At 48.7% G+C, this 20,021-nt stretch overlaps 1 pseudogene; it reads right to left on the bottom strand.

Annotated features, from left to right (window-relative positions):
* Positions 1 to 9,946: 9,946 nt before the first annotated feature.
* LOC149336773 (uncharacterized) lies at positions 9,947 to 12,947 on the bottom strand (annotated as a pseudogene).
* Positions 12,948 to 20,021: the final 7,074 nt, after the last annotated feature.

Below are 20,021 nucleotides of genomic sequence, written 5' to 3'. Positions count from 1 at the left end.
GAAATTTCCGGAGACCTCCACTACGGCGTCCCTGATTAGCCTGAGTCGCTTTGGGACGTTAAACGCCCATAAACCACAATCCAAGCAGTACTTTCTTTTTGCAATGAGATGCGTATAATTCGAACTGGAGACGAGGGAACAAGCTGCAACTTGATAAACCTACGATATCAGGCCGCCAGCAGTGGCAGACCCGCCGCGGTGGCTCAATGGGGTGTTCGGCTGCTCAGGGCACCGAGTCATGGGATCACGTGGTCATATTCCAACCGCGGCGAAACTGAATCTCCAGCGTATCTCGTCGTCGAGAGTAGGTACAAGCATCCAAATACAAATCCACTTTATTTCAAACCTACCAGTTGGGGGTCCCTCAAGCAAAAATGCCCAGGCTTAGCTTGGTTAAGCCAAGAATGCGTTGCATATTGCGCGGTCTTTTTTGCGCGAGGTATTGCTTGGCGGCACTCGATTTTCTCAACAGCTTTTCCTCCGTGACGTATGGATGAATGAATGGATGGATAGGAGCGCCCCCGTTGAAACGGGGCGGTGGCAACCGCCACCATGATCAGCCGTCTTTTTTTCTTGTTTTTTTTTCCTTTTTTTCTTCTTTCTTTTCTTTTCTTTTTTTCTTTTTACGCGGTTTGGTGAAGTCACGTGACCACGTGACGGGACGTCACCAAACCACGTGACGTCACATCACGTGGTTTGGTGGTTGCCCGGCCGCGCCCAAGGGCTGAACTGAGTGATTGCAATATGCTACGCATAAAAGCTGTCACAGACAGTTTGACTATGCCCTGGGGACCTACAGGCAGCATCACGCAGTGGACCTCAAAGCACAATAAAAAGTATATGAAACAATAAAAATGAATATGAACATGAAGCTTATACCTAGAGCAAATGCAGTGCTTACACTTCCTAAAGAACTATACACACAGCAGATATCGAAATGAATATGAACACGAAACTTATACATATAGCAAATCCAGTGTTTCACTTCCTAGAGAGTTATACAATAATATTTCTATATAATATATTTCATTTCAATACATGTAAAGAAACAATACACGCTAGCACATTATGAGGCAAACAAACGTTAATCGATTAAAAACCAATCTCCTGTCCGTCGGTCGAGTAGTGGTGTCAGTTCTTATTTGTCAGTGCCATTAATCTGGATGGCACTAATATTGTCATGTGTGTTATTTTCCACTTAACGTCATCTTCAACCAGCGGGGAGCCAATCGCCGGCAAAGAGGAAGAGGCTCGGTGGGAAATCGCTCGTGAGCCCGGCCGCGACCGCTTGGACTGTCCCTGGCGCCTGCTCTCCTGTGGTCTCCAGTGTCCCCACGACCCGCGTCGTTTGAACGACCCGTGACAATATTTAAATGCCTCAACAGAAAATTTGTTAATTCGTGTCTAAATGTGTTAAGCGGGGCAATAAAGTCAATGTGAGTTTTAAGTTTATTATAAAGTGATGGTATGCGGTAGCCAAGAGTGGACCGGCCATAATTTATTCGTGTACGTGGCACTGGTTTTAGTTCCCTACGTAAGCTGCAAGAATGCAAGGGACGGTGTGTGTTATTTGGAAGGTTATGTTTATGCATATAGAGAGACAGTTTGTAGACATATAATTTAGTTGCTTTAAGCATATTATGTTTAGTAAACAAGGGATCAGTAGATAGCTAGCTAGGGCTCCCATAAAAGTTCTCAAGAATTCGTAACGCTTTTTTGTAGTCGCTCCAGTTTATTGTAATTGTAGATGGTTGTAACTCCCCAAACTAAAATTCAATATGAAAGACGACAGTAGAAATGAGCAAAATATATTGCTTTTTTGAGCCTCACTGGCAGTAGTTCTCTCATCTTATAGAGACAGCCAACTGTTTTACTTAATTCTATCGCCAGCTTGCTGAAATGCGTGTTCCACTACATGGCTTCATCGAAATCCATACGCCTAAAATTTTTGTCTGATGTCACATGCTGCAAAGCTGTACCTTGAAAATTTAGGACTAGCTCAGTGTCATGAGCTTTGTTATGTGGCTTCTCCTCCCTAGATAACAAACAAGCAACGCTCTGACGCAGACTACAGACACACTCTCTCCCCTCACCCCTTAACCTAGCCCACTATCATCCATCCTTCCCCACTCCGGCATGCGCGCTATGCCCAGAACCCTTCGCTTCTTCCCTCCACATCCTTTCCCTCTGCCCGGCGGACCCTCCCCCGCGGGACCTAGAGAACCTCAAGACCTGAGAGGACTGGGAGACCCTGCTGCGCTCGGAGGACCCGGCCGTGCAGACCATCGGCACCGGCCGGGCTGCCAGTGTTATGGACCTTATGAACATAAACACTTGAGTGCAGTGGGGTCGTGCGGGGAGCCTGGGGCGTGCCCCGAATTCCTCTTCAAATAAAGTTTTTCTCTCTTTTGAAAATAAAAAATCGCTGAGGCTTAGCTTCGTTAAGCCCGGTAATTGCGAAAGGAATATCCGTACCTACGCCATGGTTCAGCTGGTAGTGTAGCTGGTGGTGGTGCTTGTGGTTAGACTTGTGGTATGCATAGGTTATACAGTCCAATCCAATGTAATGTAATCTAATATAATGTAATGTGATGTAATGTAATGTAATGTAATCTAATCTAATCCAATATAATCCAATCCAATCTAATCCAATCCGATCCGATGCAATCCAATCCAATAAAATACGATGAAATCCAATCCAATCTAATCCAATCCAATTTAGTCCAATCTAATCCAATGTAATCTAATGTAATGTAATGTAATCTAATTCAATCTAATCCAATCTAATCTAAGGCCGCCGGTGGTGGCACCGCCACTACTCGCATACGGCGCGAGATGGTCGCCCAGCTCTTCGGCGTGACGTCACACAGAGGTCATGCGAAAGGTCATTTCATGTGCACCGCCGTCGCACGCAAAGGCTTGAAAGTGTAAGTAGTAAAGCTTTCGCTTTAATATACTTAGTCTTTTTAACGTTCAAGGTTAATCTGTTTTTATGCAACCACTCTTTAAGTTTGAACAAATAACTATGGCGGCGTAGCAGCACTCTTTCAGTGGGTACCGGCCAGGCCTAGTGTATGCTAAGCGCGCCTCCGCTTGCTCCTGCTTGAGTTAGGCACCGCACGTGGTATCCCGGGCTGCTTTCGCAGCTTGAGGAGCCGCCGCCGTCCGCCTCTTTCTCTTCCAGGCGTACAACATGCACGGAGTCCCTCGCGGCTTTTCGTGCTTTACGTGGCATTGAGTTCATCTGTCATCTGGCCACTCAGGACAAGAACTGCAGAGCATGATCAATCAGTTAGACAGGCAGAGCAGAACGGTGGGGCTAAGAATTAACATGCAGAAAACCAAAATAATGTTCAACAGCCTAGCCAGGGAACAGCAGTTCGCAATTGGTAGCGAGGTGCTGGAAGTAGTAAGAGAATATGTCTACTTAGAGCAGGTAGTGACCGCAGATCCGGATCCTGAGAGGGAAAAAACTAGAAGAATAAGAATGAGGTGGAGCGCATATGGCAGGCTCTCTCAGATCGTGAATGGTAGCTTACCAATATCCCTGAAGAGAAAAGTATACAACAGCTGTATCCTACCGGTACTCAGCTATGGGGCAGAAACGTGGAGGCTAACAAAGAGGGTTCAGCTTGAGTTAAGAACAACGCAGCGAGCTATGGAAAGGAAAATGATAGGTGTAACGTTAAGAGATCAAAAGAGGGCGGAGTGGGTGAGGGAACAAACGCGGGTTAATGACATCTTAGTTGAAATCAAGAGGAAGAAATTGGCTTGGGCAGGGCATGTAATGCGAAGGCAAGATAACCGCTGGTCCTTAAGGGTAACGGAGTGAATTCCAAGAGAAAGCAAACGTAGCAGGGGACGGCAGAAAGCTAGGTGGGCGGATGAGATTAAGAAGTTTGCGGGGATACAGTGGCGGCAACTGACCAAGGACAGGGTTCATTGGCCTTTGCCCTGCAGTGGGTGTAGTCAGGCTGATGATGATGATGATGAGTTCATCTGCTTCTGTTCTTTTTAAATGCGGAAGCATTTCTAGCCCTTTTACGAGAAATGCCGATGGAGTCTGTGTGTTTTTGTACTCACAGGTGGTAGTTGAGTTCCCAGCACTGGCAAGAAAAATAGGGGCACGTCATCAAGCGGCCGTAGGACGCACCCATCCAACTAAGCACCGTCACTTCAGACAATCCTCTACATGCCATTCGTCTATATACCAGGTGTCCAAGCTAAATGTAACCAAACTTTTAAAAAAGGTGAAGTGTCCTAGTCCAATGAAACCAACTGAGGGTTGTTCATAGTCGCGTGGCCTAGTTTTGAGTGTTTTTTTTCGCTCTTCAAAGTTAATTAATGAGTTAAGTTTAATTAGTTAACTTTTTAATTATTTACTTCAGGACGAAAGTGTCAAAGAAAAAGTATTAGATCGCCGCGAAACACCGCTAGTAGGGCTGTTTCCGTCAAGTGCTTTAGTCTGTGGTACTACTACAAGTCACAACTACACAAGGTTAATTAGCCTCCAAAAAAAAAAAGTGTTAAGAATATTTGAGCAATACCACGGCCCTCCGGAATTACTGCGTACAAGACAGCTTTTCCTAAAATATGAAATGTTAAAGGCCAATCAAGTTTATTATTTCAAATTACTTCAGTACACAAAGAAAGCGAAGCTGTACAGAGTACAACACTCCAATGCAGCTCCTGCATACACACTCCGTAGAGAAATTTTACGGCCACCCAAAGTAAGGACGAATTATGGACGACAACTTATTGAATATCAAACAGCTAACCTTCTGAACAAAATACAAGAATTAACAGATCTCAGTGCTAATGTCTCTAAGGACACGCTTAAAGCTCAGCTGCTCGATAATAACTTGGAATTCACTTAATATGCCATGTTTCTGTTCATAGTTTGTATTTTCTGGGTGTGCATTATCGTTTTGAATCTTGCTGTTGTGTGTTGCTATTATGATGTTGCTATCATGTTGCTAAACTTGCAACAACCATGTTCACAATTGTGAACATTTGCTTCTTATTCTGTGTTGGCATGTACGGTGTATTGTTTGCTACATACGCGTTTTTTTTTCCGTTGCATAATTTATTTACCTTTTTTTTCCCTCAGTGCTGTGACATTTTCTTATTTCCCCCAAAGATCTTGGTGTGGGACTTTTCGCATAAATCTATGTTAAATGACTGTTTGTGCCAAACTGTGGGCGGGGCAAGAGCCATCGTCAGGCGTTTCGCCTTTTGCTCTTGCTCCTCTTTCTGTATCAGAAAGGAAACAAATAAATCAAATCAAAATCAAATCAAAGTTGCGATTTACGTAGCTTCATTTATTGGCCTTAAAAGAAAGTTATCGCGTGACCAAGTGCTCGCTCACTTCTCTGCCCCAATGTGCACCCAAAGTCCCATCGAGGAGAGGACTTCAGAAAAATCGGATTTTATTCTTTAAGGCGCGTCTTGGGACGTTAAAGTGGCACAGTTGTCATGTGGAAGCTTTTTCTTATTGTGCGGGTTATGGTTCAAGGCCGGTAAAAAAACCACTTTACGTAAATATTACTTTGCTGCAAATGTCTCAGTAAGCTGTTTCTCAAACCGATCTACAACTTTTCCATTGACACTTTGTTCCTCAAGTCAATAATTAAAAAGTTAGTTAATTAAGCTCAACTAATTAGTCAACCTTGATGAACGAAAAAATACTGCAGACTAGGTCACGCGACTATAAACAACCCTCATTTGGTTTCAGATGGCTAGGACACCCTGTGTTCTTTAAAAGCTTGGTTACATTTAGCTGGCACACCTGGTATACTTGCCACTGGCGGAACGAAATATTGCGCCAGTTTTCCCGACAACATTTGTGCAAAAATCCTGACGCAACCATTTCTAGTACAGCGTTGCGGTTGCTGCCATAATATTTCTCGCTTAGCTTGTATGTACAAGTTGGAGGATAGCTTGCGACAGGGATTCGAGCCGACGACATACGCACCTTCAATTGCATGCCTTCCCAGAATTTCGCATCAAAACTGCGATGCAACCGTTAATACAGCATTCCGGGCGGTGTCATACACATAAACTCGTAGAAAAGAACTTTAATGCATGTACAAACATTAGACGTAAACAATGCACCCAGGGGCTAAAATGCTTTCTCATGCTCACAAGTAAGCAGTCTTTAGTGCCTCTGCCGAATTTTTTTGTGCTGCAGTGGGGCCATGGTCCAATGTTGCTTCAACTGCTTTCACTGCGCCGTAAGAGAAGGAATGAAGGAGCGAGTGAAAGAAGAAAGGAAGACATGCCGTAGTGGAGGTCTCGGGAATAATTTCGACCACCTGGGGATCTTTAACGTGCACTGACATCGCACAGCACACGGGCGCCTTTTGCGTTTCACCTCCATCGAAACTCCGCCGCGGTCGGATTCGAACCCGGGTACTCCGGCTCAGTAGCCGAGCGCCTAACCACTGAGCCAGCGCGAAACACTTCGACCCGAACACAGATGGGCGCTGCCCGCACTGTGGAGAGATCTGCGATATCTTTCACATGGTGTGGGCATGTACTCAGAATCCTCACCTTCCCCCTTCCCCCATCCCCACCCGAGAGGCATGGGAGACTGCCCTGCTCAACTGCTCCACGCTGGAGGCCCAAAGGGCTCTAGAAAAGTGGGCGCGAGACGGGGCCTCGTCGTGCGATGTCCCGGACTAAGGATACCGACCATGGAGCGGGGTCCTCTGATCCCCAAACTCTCTCTGAGTATTAAAAATGTTTTTCACCACCGCACCGCGGAGGGTCACAATTTTAATACGAAAATCGGTTTTTGAGGAAAGAAAAGGGGGGCAGTAAATGTCTGGCCTCAACCCGCAGCACGCCTGAACCACGCATTAACGGGAAAGTCTGGGAAGCCACACAATTGATTGTGTATACGCCGTCAGTTCGAATCCCTGTCATAAATTAACCTCCAACTTGATCAGAACGTTTAAGATATAGAGGCCAGTAGACCAACCAAGCTTAAGCTTCGCCTTTAGGAGTGGAACGCGAGAACGTGTTGTAGCGCTGCTAGGGAGTCCACGGAACACCATCGCCCGTTCGGCGCGAATCTTGCCATTTGAACGCAACGCTTTTTGAGGAAAGGAAATGCCGCAGTAATTATCTGTCAACTCGGTGGACACCCGAACCGCACAGTACAGGAAGGGAGGAAGTGGGAGATAAAGAAGAAAGACAAAGAGAGGCCGTAATGAAGAAAATGAAAATTGTATTTGAGGAAAGGAAATTACGCAGTAGCTGTCTCACACTCGCTCCTCGCGCAGTTGGGGCTCTCCGAGACAGCGAAATCGCTCAAACCTAGTGTAGTGTTGCTTCTGCAACAATATTCGTCCTCGGCTTGTTGTGTACATGCTATGGCAATGCTATCTAGAACTAGTTTCAGGCCTGCTCACGGCCGCCGTGACGTCACGTGTCTTGACCGAGCCGCGCGGAAGCGGGAGGCTGTGAAGCGCATATCATCGCTTCCCGTGAAAAGAAAGAATGATCGTGGCGAAGTGCACATGTGTAATAGTTTTATTTTATGCGAAGCATACTAAAATAGCCCAACCCAGCTCCTCGAGCGCGGCGGTGTCGTTACCATTGACCTTTCGTGACCTCCGTGTCATACCACGTGATGCGTGACGTCACAGCAGATGAAAAACGGGGGCCCAACTCGCGCCGTCGCGCGAGGCGTCGTGACCAAGGATGACCACGTGGTGCGTGACGTCACAGCAGATGAGAAACGGGGGCCCAGCTCGCGCCGTCGCGCGAGGCGTCGCGACCAAGGAGGACCACGTGATGCGTGACGTAACGACATAGGAGAAACGGGACCCCAGCTCGCGCAGTCGCGCGAGGCGTCGCGACCACGGTGTAAGAATAATTATTGCACCGTGGTCGCGACCAATGTGTTTCCTGCTTCTGCCGCTAGGTGCGCTGTAGTGAACACGTGATGCTGGAGCGGCGGTATACAAGGGGGTGCGCCTGCCTCTGCTAGGCGTACACGGGATAGAGATGCCTCCTGGAGACAGGGCTGCTCGTTGGAATGAGAAGCAAAAAATTCAGGGGGCACTTCGACTGTCTAAAGTGGGTAGAGGCGGAAGCGTTTTCCGCACCACCTTCGCTGTTTCTGTGGCACCGGTGGCGTCACATATAATTGAGTACTACTTACTAAGTGATGACAAATCACTAATCAATGGTTAATTACTGATTAATGTCTGAATACTAATTAACTGCTAATTAATGACGCTTAAGCTTCGCCTTTATGAGTGGAACGCGACAGCGCGTTGTAGCGCTGGCTGCCAGGGAGTCCACGTAACACCACCCGTTCAGCGCGATGCCTTGCCCTTTGAACGCAACACTTTTTGAGGAAAGGAAATGGCGCAGTTATTCTCTGTCATCTCGGTGGACACCTGAACCGCACCGTAGAGGAAGAGAGGAAGTGGGAGTGAAAGAAGATAGATAAAGAGGAGCCGTAATGAAGAAAATGAAAATTGTATTTGAGGAAAGGAAATTACTCAGTAACTGTCTCACAAAATTCAGGGGGGCACTTTTTTGACCTAAAGTGTGGTCACTGATGCCCCTAAGAGTGGAACGCGACAGCGTCTTGCAACGCTGCCAAGGAGTCCATAGAGCGCCATCGCCCATTCGGTTCTACGCCTCGCTCGTCAGTAAATTGGTTTTTGAGGAAAGGAAATGTATCTGTCTGTCATTTGTCGGTGGACACCTAAACCTCGCGGGAAGGGAATGGAGGATGAGAGTGAGCGAAGACACCGTATTCACTAGACGCGCCTTTGTTCATTCCAAACCATCGAGCTGGCATGGCGGAGTGGATAGCATGCTCGTCTCTCACGCCGAAGACCGGGGTTCGATTCCTGAGCTCGACCAATTTCTTAATCGGTTTTATTTATTTATATGACCTGACTAGTAAAGCTAGCTAGGCTAATTGGGTAATTAAGCAATTAACTAAGCTCAGTTCCACTTAATTGGAGCATCACTATACGATCCCTTCAATTGGTTGCATGGTTACTAGCCAAAGTACGATTGGCCACGTTTGAAATTCGCGCATTGTGACGTCACGACCGTTTCGACCAATTGAAAAGCGTGACATTTTCTGTCGACAACTGCTGCTTACAACGATGAGACATTAAAGGCTTCCGCCTTAAAAGTTGCGGCGTGCTACAGAGACTGATGAAGAGCGTGAAGAACGTCTAGCCAAGCGGCGTGCTCGATATGCAACTCGGCGACAATATGCTTCGCATCTGACTACGCTTAACCTAAGCTAAGCCTCAGCCATTTTTGCCTTTGCATTTTGATTGGCAGTGTATGTTATGAATGCATAATGCTTCAAAATCCGTGCATTTATCTGTATAGCAATTTATTATTCCACTAAAAATAGAGATTGTTCGCCGTGGAACGTGTGACCGGTGTATAAGAGTAAAGTTCGATGGCACAACAAAGTAACGAAATAAAAAAGGTAAATTTAATGAGTCTTTATTTACACACACGCTTGGCACATACACACACATACACACTGTGTCCAGAAAACATGGAAGCTGTTGTTACTCATTTTGCAAACTTCTGCAATTTCCTTTGTTGAATCGGCGTTTTTCTACTCTTCAGAACATCAGTCTTCATGGAAACGTAGTTCTTCAGAAGAGTGTTTGCTGCTGCCACAAATATGTTCGTCAGCACAGTGTCAGGATGGTGACCATTATTACAGACATTGAAATCCTCTGTTTCACAAAGATGTCTTGTGACAGCCACAAGTAGCTCCCTCTGTTTATGTGTTGCATGAAAACGTGCAGCGTTCGCTTTGTTGGTAAGCTGCTCTAAGACAATGTGGCCGTGTAGAACCGCATTAACGACAGCCGGTTGAGGAAACTTGAGAGCTCCTCTCGAGAGGTTTTCGATTAGGAGATTCCTTTCAAGTTGAACTTCCCGGTCCTCACACGTAATATTCATGGCACAATACTGACAGGGCAGCTTCTTTAACGCGGCGTGGGCGCAAAAGCCTGCGATGTATATTATTACCGGCAGAATGGATTCCTTATTTCTTATATCATGATCTGACACCTTTATGCCGTACTCCTCTGTCAACTGAGCTCTGTCAAGTGTTTCAGAACGTGGCTTCTGCATTTCCTGTATATCTGGCAAAACCAAACTGTCTTGTAGCCTCAGTTTTTTCTCTGACTCAAAGAATTGTTGGATTGAGATATGATAATTCATTCCCGACAGCCGACGGTACTGTCCGAACCTTTCTTCCAGACTGTCGGTCTGAAATTCTCCCAGCAACACGTAGTCGAAATTCAATTCTTCAAGGCACTACCGGCACAGTTCGACAAGCGAGTAACAAGTCAGCCGCAGCGCTGCGTGTGTTTCAGTGGTTAGTGCGCCTGTATCCATCCTTATGTCTCGCCATGTGTCCAACCAATCCACGAATTTATTAAGAAATTCTATCTGCTTGTCAGCCAAACTCTTTACTGGATCCTGGAGCGGATCTCGTAGGCGCCGGCCTTTGGAGGGGCTTTTCACGTTGACGATATGCCACCACTTCAGTATTAGGTCAATGAAATGCGCTGTCCCTGCGGCGTAGTTCAAATTAAGCTCGTCTCCGCGCATATTTAGAGCCTCCACCACAAATGAACTAAAAACCTTTAAAACAAGCTTCACATTCTGGCGCTCAATGTTGGATGGATTCAGCGCTTTGTAGCTCAATCCATAACCAAACGTTGAGACGCTGTGTTGCTCCGAAGCGTGCATGTCTCGAAGAGCTTTGAAAGACGCTCCATTAACCCGAACTAACGAAGATGTGCTAGGAAATTCAGGGTAGAAGATGCACGTTCCTGGATTTTTCTGGTTTAACCAGTTTTTTCTTGTGCACTTCAGAAGATGGACTGGGTCAACTACATAAAAAAGGGGTCTTGATTCGTCTACTGGGTGAGGGTACACAATGTCAACTGTTCGCGTTTTAGAAAACAAGGACAGCACTTTTCTGTTTATGGAATTATTATTGTTATTACTGCGATGACAGTAAGCGCCGCATTCTCTAGCTCCAAAATTATCTTTCTTAGGGCTGCATGCAATTGGACTGCGTCAATGTTAGATACTGGCAGAATGTGCGCGACATCCTTGTGGGCTGATAGCAAGGACTGGATCATAAAAAACATGCGCAGTTTTGGCTGCTTCGCAAGAATTAGAAGCTGCCCCGGTCACTGATCCACCTTTGTATTCGAAGTACGGCTGAATATGGATCTCGTCCATCATTATAGTGACGATCTTTTCATGCGGTTTGAGAAGGCTTGATCACTTCTTCACATAACGTAAAAACCCTTCATCGTCCTGCTCATTTCCAGGGTTGACGTTGTATTGAGAACAGATTCGCATGAGTGTAGATCGATGTGGTAGTGCTAACTTGCCAGCACTGCGAATGACTCGGTAGGCGTGTGGGGAAACAGTGTGAAGAATACTGGAAAATATTAAAAGCTCAGCAGAGTACCGTGCTGAATGGTCCTTCTTGTGCAATAGGTCAAGTTGCTCTTTTATAAAGCCGAGCGCTTCTGTTTTCTCTTGCGGCAAAAGATCATCTCACCTGAGGCTGTCCAGCAAAGAGAAAAGCAAGCTGAAACTTGCCTTCACTTTTTCATCCTTGTCGCAAACGTCTGGAGCCTTGAAACTTCTCATACTGTCTAGTGCAGTCTGAAGGCAGCGCAGATCGTCCAGTATACACGGGATGAGCAGGTCCTTCACAGGCACTTTCACTTTCCTCCAGAAGGCCGTAACCTCCATGTTCTTACTAACAATCACAGATCGTTCGACGTCTGGTGGGTCGTCACCCTCTATGTGAACAAAGAGAACAGCATGCTCTGCTTTTACTGAAGTCCAGTAGGTGGAGAGGTCGAGGCTTTGTAGGCGCGATACAAAGTCTTGATATGACTGCAGCTTATTTTGACGCTCTCGTTCTTCGTGCGATGAAATGGACTGCCGAATAGCTTCCTCTAGATGCGATGCTTCGCGGCGTTTCCTTTTTGCCTCTGGCTGCTGGCGCACTGGTGCGCATTCGCTCAAATAAGCAGGTGCATTAGGAAAAATTGTCGGCACTGCGTCCAACGTAAGCCGAGTAGCGCCCATGGGAGCTTCTACTGTCCTGCCGGTTCTTGGATCGGTGTACGTGGTAGTCGTCCTTAAGTACTCGGCCTTGAAATGGAGCTCGCACACCTGCAAACCATTCACAAAAAATAAACGGTATATTACAGGCTTCGTGCTCCACATCCGCCTCATTTACTAAGCCACAAAATAAAAAGGAAAGCTACAAAATTCTCGATGAAGCGCGCTGACCAGCAAATACATTCGACAACAATCTACAGATCACTTCGAGCGTGCGCGTTAACTGATAATACGTCCTGGCGTTCCTGGAAAGAACGACATCACTCATGACTTGCGCGATCTTATAACGTTCCATAACACAAATAAACACCCGTGAAATATCGGGTCTTACTGGCTGGCAAGTAAAAAACACACAAAAGACCATTATTTTCACTTCTGGAAAAAAACATCCCTCAAGGCATGCGCACAGCGTTATAAAAATAGCGTATCTCATCACCACAAATCGCCGCAGTCGAATCGAACATTTCAGAACAGAAATAAACAGCCGTTACAATGTCAGGGCTTACGCTGGCTGGCAAGTCAAAAGCGCACAAGAGATCATTATTGTAGAGCAAGAACCGGACATGCTGGAGGTGGTGCTTTTGGAGCGACTCAAATTACCTAGTATAAACGTACACAAACCTTCGGATCACGGAGAGAACGGATATCGACGTCATCGCGACGAACAGCCCGCTCCCACTTTGCTCTTCGGTCATCCTTTGGGAACGATAACACTCGAACACTCGAACCTTCGGCCCATTGTCTTAATTGCCGCGACAGTTGGGCTCGCCGCATCGCCCCATTAGGACAGTTTGCAGGCGTACACTACGCGAACATTCAGCGAGTGAAACGCTTCACATCACAACACAGCAGTTCAGAGACGCAAAAAAACACGTCTTCTCCAGTCGCGAACAGAACCAGTTCAGAATAGAAACACCAGCATGCCGCGACAGGTCTCGTCAGGCTTAGCAAATCCTACTCTCGAGAACGGCGTGGGCACCTCCGCGCGACGCAAAGCGCCGGTCAAAACTGACTGACGTCAGCAGCCGCGACAGGAGGAGTGAGCAGGCCTGATAGTCCAGAGGGCGCTGGCTATGGCCGCTGAATGACGTCACCCTGTTTTAGAGTGCAGCTCTTTGGCGCCCGTTTCTGCTTTTCGCTGCGGCGCCGTTTTTGTTGTAACCAGCTGTGGACACTTAGTAGCGATTTAAGCTGCGAAACCAATGAAGCGGAAGCTTTGAAAGCAGAGGGAAAAATGGGTGAATTGGTTTTATTGCGAAAGCAATACTACTCGCACTTTCAAGCCTTTGCGTGACCCGGCCGCAGTTATGTTTGACCTTTAGCGGAGTGAATATGGGCGACCAACTCGCTCCTTCAGATAGGCCGGCTGCAGTTACGCCGCGCCGCGCACCTGTGGCGCTACTGCCGCTGTGACGTCATACCAGCTGTAGATTATGGGCGACCAACTCGTTCCTTCAGAGAGCCCGGCTGCAGTTACAGTGTGTGTTTGCCGCGCTGCGCACCTGTGGCGCTACTGCCGCTGTGACATCATATCAGCTGTAGATTACGTTTTGTTTCTCTCAGTCGCAACAACATCAAAAACAAAATATAAAAAAATTACCGAAGAAGCTTTGAGTCGTCGCGCAGCGGCGGCCGGTAGCCACGCGTGACCTGTAGACGCGGCGCACTGCGTTCCTAGGCGCTTTGCTTTTGCTTTCCCAACCTACCAGGCTTAACCAAAGCTAAGCCCCCGCCATTTTTTTTAATCCAGAAGTGTGTCTAACTTAAATACTCGTATGTGATGATGACACTTTTTCCGCTCAAGAAACGCGATGCAAAACTCCACGTACTCAACACCTACTGCTCCCTCAGACTCAAGAATGTAACGTTCGCAGCACTCTTTAGCCGTGCTCTAAAGCCTGCGGGCAGGGAACCCCTTGTAATCGTGGACGATTTCAACGCCCACAGTGCGCTTTGGGCTTACGTGCGTGAGGAAATGCGGAGACGCAAGCTAGCGGAACTTGCGTCCATGCTGGGCCTGACTCTCCATACCGGCCCTGCATATCCAACACGGGTGGGTCACTCCGTCGCCTGGGATACATGTCCGGACCTTACCTTTACCAAAATCATTAAACATGCAGAGTGGGCCAACAAGGAGGAAACCCTCGGTAGTGACCACTGCCTTATCAATACCACCGTAAGGATTAAACCATTGGCAAGACCCCATGCACAAGCTCGGCTCCCTGACTGGAATAAGTTCCGGCTAAGGTACATCGATTCGGCCTCTATCCAGGAACAAGGATGCCACGCGTGGACACAAGAATTGAATCATCTTCGTTCAACGGAAACTCAACTTCAGCTCCCAGAGGCAACGCCGGAGGTGGACAACAACCTTCTGCCTCTCTGGGAGGCGCAGCACAGACTCGTCCGCAGATGGCGCCCCCCAAAACGTAATAGAAAGCTTAAAATTCGTATCGCCGAGCTCAACCAGCGAGCGGCAGAGTACGCGGCCCAACTCGCCAACTAGAACTGCGTGAACCGCTGTAACACGGCGGCCAGACAAATGCCTACCCGGGGCACGTGGCGCCTCTTCTGCGCCCTAATTGACCCGACTCAAACTAGCGCCGAGACATAAAAGTATCTCCACCGAGCTATTCATAGCTTCGACAGAAATACCTCAAAATTAGCGCAGGTGGTAGAGAAAGTCCCAGCGCTGGCAAGAGAAAAAACTGGCTGTGGCTTAGCTTGGTTAAGCCTGGTGGTGGTGGTGAAAACATTTATTAGGAATGAACAGGAGGTATGTTTGGATCAGCCCGTAAGGGACCGATCCTTACAAACACTAGGTGGAGGTCCCTAGTATGGGACCCCAGTGGCGGTTGCCGCCGGCCGGGCGCGCCCGACTAAGGCTTGTTGGGCCTGTAAGTCGTGGCAGCCGAGCAGGGTCGCCTCCCAGTCCTCCCGGGTTGGGTTGGGGATGGGGGGAATAGCGGGGTTGGAGGGGCAGGCCCACACCATGTGATAGGTGTCAGAAGACACTGCACTACAGTGTGGGCAGCTGCCGCTAAAGGAGGGGTCATAATGTTTTAGCGCTGCCGGGCACAACAAAGTATTGCTGAGAACGCGGAGAAGGAGCCGCTCATCCGCCTTCTTCAGGCCTCTACATGGGCTAGGGTAAAGGCGATGACAATTTTGATAATATGTTGTAATATCTTTGAATGTATAGACCGGATTAAAATCGGGTTCCTGATCGGATGGGGAGGAGAAAACAGCCCGGTGAGAGAGCGCGCTGGCGGCTGCGTCTGCTGCCTCGTTTCCTGCCAACCCCTGATGAGCAGGGGCCCATATGAGGTAACGGTGTGCGGGGTCCGTATCCCGTATGCAATTTTGGTATATTCGATAGGCTAGGAAGGGAGTGCAGCCTTGCTCGACGTTCCGACAGGCCCCTCGCGAGTCGGTGATTATGTATTTTGAATTGGAATGTGAGGCCGCGAGAGCAATCGCGACCTCTTCTGCTTGTGTTGCACTGCGGGCTCTGAAAGTTAGGCCGTTAACTGTGTTGCTGTTGTGAACTACCGCGGCCGTGTACCATCCCCCGTGGTGAGGGCCGGAGGCGTCCACGTAGTATACACCTGTTTTTTTGCCATAATATCGGGCTAGCGCTTCCGCTCGTGCCAGGCGCCGACCATTATGGTCTTCATGTGACATGTTTGCTGGAAGAGGCCGCACGTGGAGGGCACGTCTCCACAGTTCCGGGATGCGAAACCTGTCTTCCATTGGAGGGGTGTGTTGGATATGGAGTCGAGCAAGAAGGCGGCGACCCGACTCCGTTAGCGACAAGCGCGTGTACTGGTCTTTAACGTGCACTGAAATCGCACAGCACACGGGCGCCTCTTGCGTTTCGCCTTCATCGAAACTCCGCCGCGGTCGGTACTCCGGCTCAGTAGCCGAGCGCCTAACCACTGAGCCACCGCGGAGGATAACAATTTTAATATGAATACTGGTTTTTGAGGAAAGGAAAGGGGGGCAGTAAATGTCTCGACTCAACCCGCAGCACGCCTGAACCACGCCTTAACGGGTCCTTAAGTATGGGAAGCCACACAATTGATTGTGTATACGCCGTCAGTTCGAATCCCTGTCATAAATTAACCTCCAACTTGATCAGAACATTTAAGATCTAGAGGCCAGAAGACTGTGCGATGTCAGTGCACGTAAATGAATCCCAGATGGTCGAAATTTCCGGAGCACTTCTTTACGGCGTCCCTCATAGCCTGAGTCGCTTTGGGACGTTAAACCCTCCATATACCTAAACCCATATGCAGAGAGAAATGGCATGACAATCCGGAACGCTGAACGATGACGGTTGTTGGTTCGCTAGTGGGGTTAAAGAAGAATAATCATAAATTTTGACAAAAAAAATTTGGGTGTGGTTTGACCAATGGCCATCCCGAGTAGAATTGCGGAAGCAACGGCGCGGCAATCGCAGTGGCGGTGGCATCTCCTCCTGTTCTGAATAAATGTTTTCACCACCACCACCATCTCAGGGGGAACTTTGACTGTCTCAAGTGCTTAGAGGCGAAAGTGCTTTCCGCACCACTTTGACTGCTTGTGTGGAACTGGTGACATCACCGCTGGATGACGTCACACATAGTTAAGTACTAATGAATTAATGAGAATTACTAATTTACGACTTATGGCTGATTAATGACTGAATACTAATTAACCCCTAATTAACGACGCTTAAGCTTCGAATTTGGGAGTGCAACGCGAAAACGTGTAGCGCTGCCAAGGAGTCCACGGAACGCCACCGCCCGTTCGGCGCGAATCTTGCCATTTGACGCAACGCTTTTTGAGGAAAGGAAATGCCGGACACCCGAACCGCACAGTACAGGAAGGGAGGAAGTGGGAGATAAAGAAGAAAGACAAAGAGAGGCCGTAATGAAGAAAATGAAAATTGTATTCAGGAAAGGAAATTAGGCAGTAGCTGTCTCACACTCGCTCCTCGCGCATGCGCATTTGGGGCTCTCCGAGACCGCGAAATCGCTCAAACCTAGTGTAGTGTTGCTTCTGCAACAATACTGGGGCTCGGATTGTTGTGTACATCCTATGGCCGCTGAATGACGTCACGCTGTTTTAGAGTGCAGCTCTTTGGCGCAAATACAACTTCTCCTTCCCACCATCACACCAGCTAGAATCACCATCACCATCAGCTAGAATCACTTCTGCGAAAGCTACGCCATCTAGCAGGGGAACATCCCCTACTCATCGGTGGGGACTTCAACAGTCAGCATACTGACTGGGGATACACAACCACGACACATCGAGGTCGCAGGCTCTGGCTGCTCTTGCAGAACCTCCAACTCACTGTGCACAACACGTTTCAGACGCCTACGAGGATCGGCAACAGTGTCAGCATGGACACCAGTCCGGACCTGACGCTGAGCCGCTGTTTTCGCGGCGTTACCTGGAACAGAACACAACATACACTGGGCAGTGATCATTACATTATACAAATCACTGTCCCGTACAAACCACCCCGTCACGCAAATACAACACACAAACTCATTAACTGGGATGCCTTTCGCGCTGTACGCACCGCCCTCCCAGACACTCCCATCGCAGACATCGACGAATGGGTGCAGTCACTCAAGCATGAGGTTCACCACAACACGCGAGACATTGAAACTACAACCGAAACACCTACCCTTGACACACGCCTAGCCCACCTCTGGGAGGCTTATCACAGCATCCTAGAACGCTGGAAAGGCAACAAACACAACAGAACGCTTAAGAAGCGGCTGGCCGCGCTGCAGACGCAAATCCAACAGCACTCTGAGGAGCTCTGCCGATCCAACTGGGGACAGATATGTGACGGCATCGCCGGAAACCTGTCCAGCAAACGCGCATGGCAACTCCTCCGACACCTCATTGACCCCACGCGCACCAAATCAGCAACACAGCACCACGTGACACGCCTCACACATGAACACATTGACGATCCCGACACCCTTCTCGACACACTTCAAACCATGTACACATCTCCAGGCGGCCCCATACCTCTACCGCACTACACAGGACAAGCAAATCCAACACTCGACACCGACATCACGGATACGGAAGTCAGAGCGGCCCTCCTGACTCTCCGCGCCAACTCTGCACCTGGTGCAGACCAAATCACAAACTCCATGCTCCGTAATCTGGATGACCAATCGATCACCCACATTACGAAATACTTCAACCAGTGCTGGAGGGAGGGTAACCTCCCGCAGTCCTGGCGCCACGCGAAGGTACCGTATTTACTCGCATAATCCTCGCACTTTTTTTCGCAGAAAATCGGTGCGAAGTTACGGGGTGCGATAATTACGCGGGGAAAATTTTTGAACAATGCTTTGGAGTGCTGAAAGCAAATGTAAATAGGCTGTGAACCGGGGTTCTCAAGCCAGCTATTGTAAATTTAACCAAAACTTCAATTGCAAGCAGGACTTACGTTTGTAATAAAACCACAGAGACGACAAACACTAGCTGCAGAAACACTTTATTTGCGAAGGCTGGCCGCCCGCAACATCACCATCACTCAGAGTCCGCGGAGTCCACGTCGACATTGCCATCGCTATCGCTGGTCGCTGCTTCGTCGGCTTCCTCAGCTTCACCCTCTTCATCTTCGTCCCACACGAAGTGGTCTTCTGACGCGTCCAGGGCGTTGGAAATGCCAGTTTTCTTGAAACTCTTCACTACCACGTCAGCGCCAATCATGCTCCATGCATCTGCTACCCAGCTGCACAGCAGCTCCACAGATGGCCTCTTTATCTTGCCACCCGGCGTAAGAGCGTGTTGGCCTTCGGCCATCCATTCTGCATACAGCCTCCGAACGTTATCTTTGAACGGCTTGTTCAAAGACACGTCCAGAGGCTGCAGCATCGATGTGAGGCCACCTGGTATTACTGCGATGTCCGTACGCAATTTCGTCAACTTCGCGCGAACAGAGTCCATGAGGTGACCGCGGAAGCTATCAAGAACGAGAAGCGACGGACAAAGAAGTGCTCCCGGTCGCCGTGCCCACACCGTCTTCAACCAGTCGATCATCAATTCTGCCGTCATCCAACCTTTCTCTTGCTCCCGCACGTGTATTCCGGAGGGCAGCTTTCCTTTTGGCAGGGTTTTCCGCTTAAAAATCACATATGGTGGCAGCTTCCGCCCGTCCGCAGTCACGCCTAGCATGACCGTGCATCGTTGTTTTTCGGCACCAGTCGTCCTTATGTGCACAGACCGCGCACCTGTCTGCTCCACTGTAGTGCTGCTCGGCATATCAAAATTGAGGGGCGTTTGGTCCGCGTTTCCGATATGGGAGAGCAAGAAGTTTTTTTCCTGCCGAATTCGTATCACGAAGCGATGGAAGTCCACAATCTTGTCTTCATAGGCTGCAGGTAGCCGCTGGCAAAGCGTTGTCCGCCTCCTGAGCGAAAGTCCATTGCGCCGCATGAACCGCGTGGCCCACCCGTTACTTGCCCGGAAATCTTGCGCCGAGATGCCTTCTTTCCTTGCAATTACGCGCGCCTGGTTCCGCATCAGCTCTATTGACACGGCGCAACCATCCGCCCGTAGAGCCTTAATGTAGTCCAGGAGTGCAGTTTCAACCCCAGGAAACTTTCCCGTCTTCGGACCACGGAAGGCACGCCGAGTCTTGCTGGTTGCCTTGAGCTTGTCGTGCTGCCGTCTCCAGTAGCGGACACAAAACTCATTTTCTCCGAAGTGTCTGCTGGCAGCGCGGTTGCCGTGCTCCAAAGCGTACTCGACAGCCTTTAGCTTAAAGGCAGCGGTGTAGCTTGCGTATCGCCCCATGGCGAAGCGGCACCGAGAGCACGGTGACAAAATTAGCACGC

Source organism: Amblyomma mixtum, chromosome 7, assembly GCF_055824585.1.
Source record: "Amblyomma mixtum isolate Tamu chromosome 7, ASM5582458v1, whole genome shotgun sequence".
NCBI lineage: Eukaryota > Metazoa > Arthropoda > Arachnida > Ixodida > Ixodidae > Amblyomma > Amblyomma mixtum.
The sequence above is the reverse complement of the archived record's forward strand: the minus strand, read 5'-3'. Positions and strand labels throughout refer to the sequence as shown.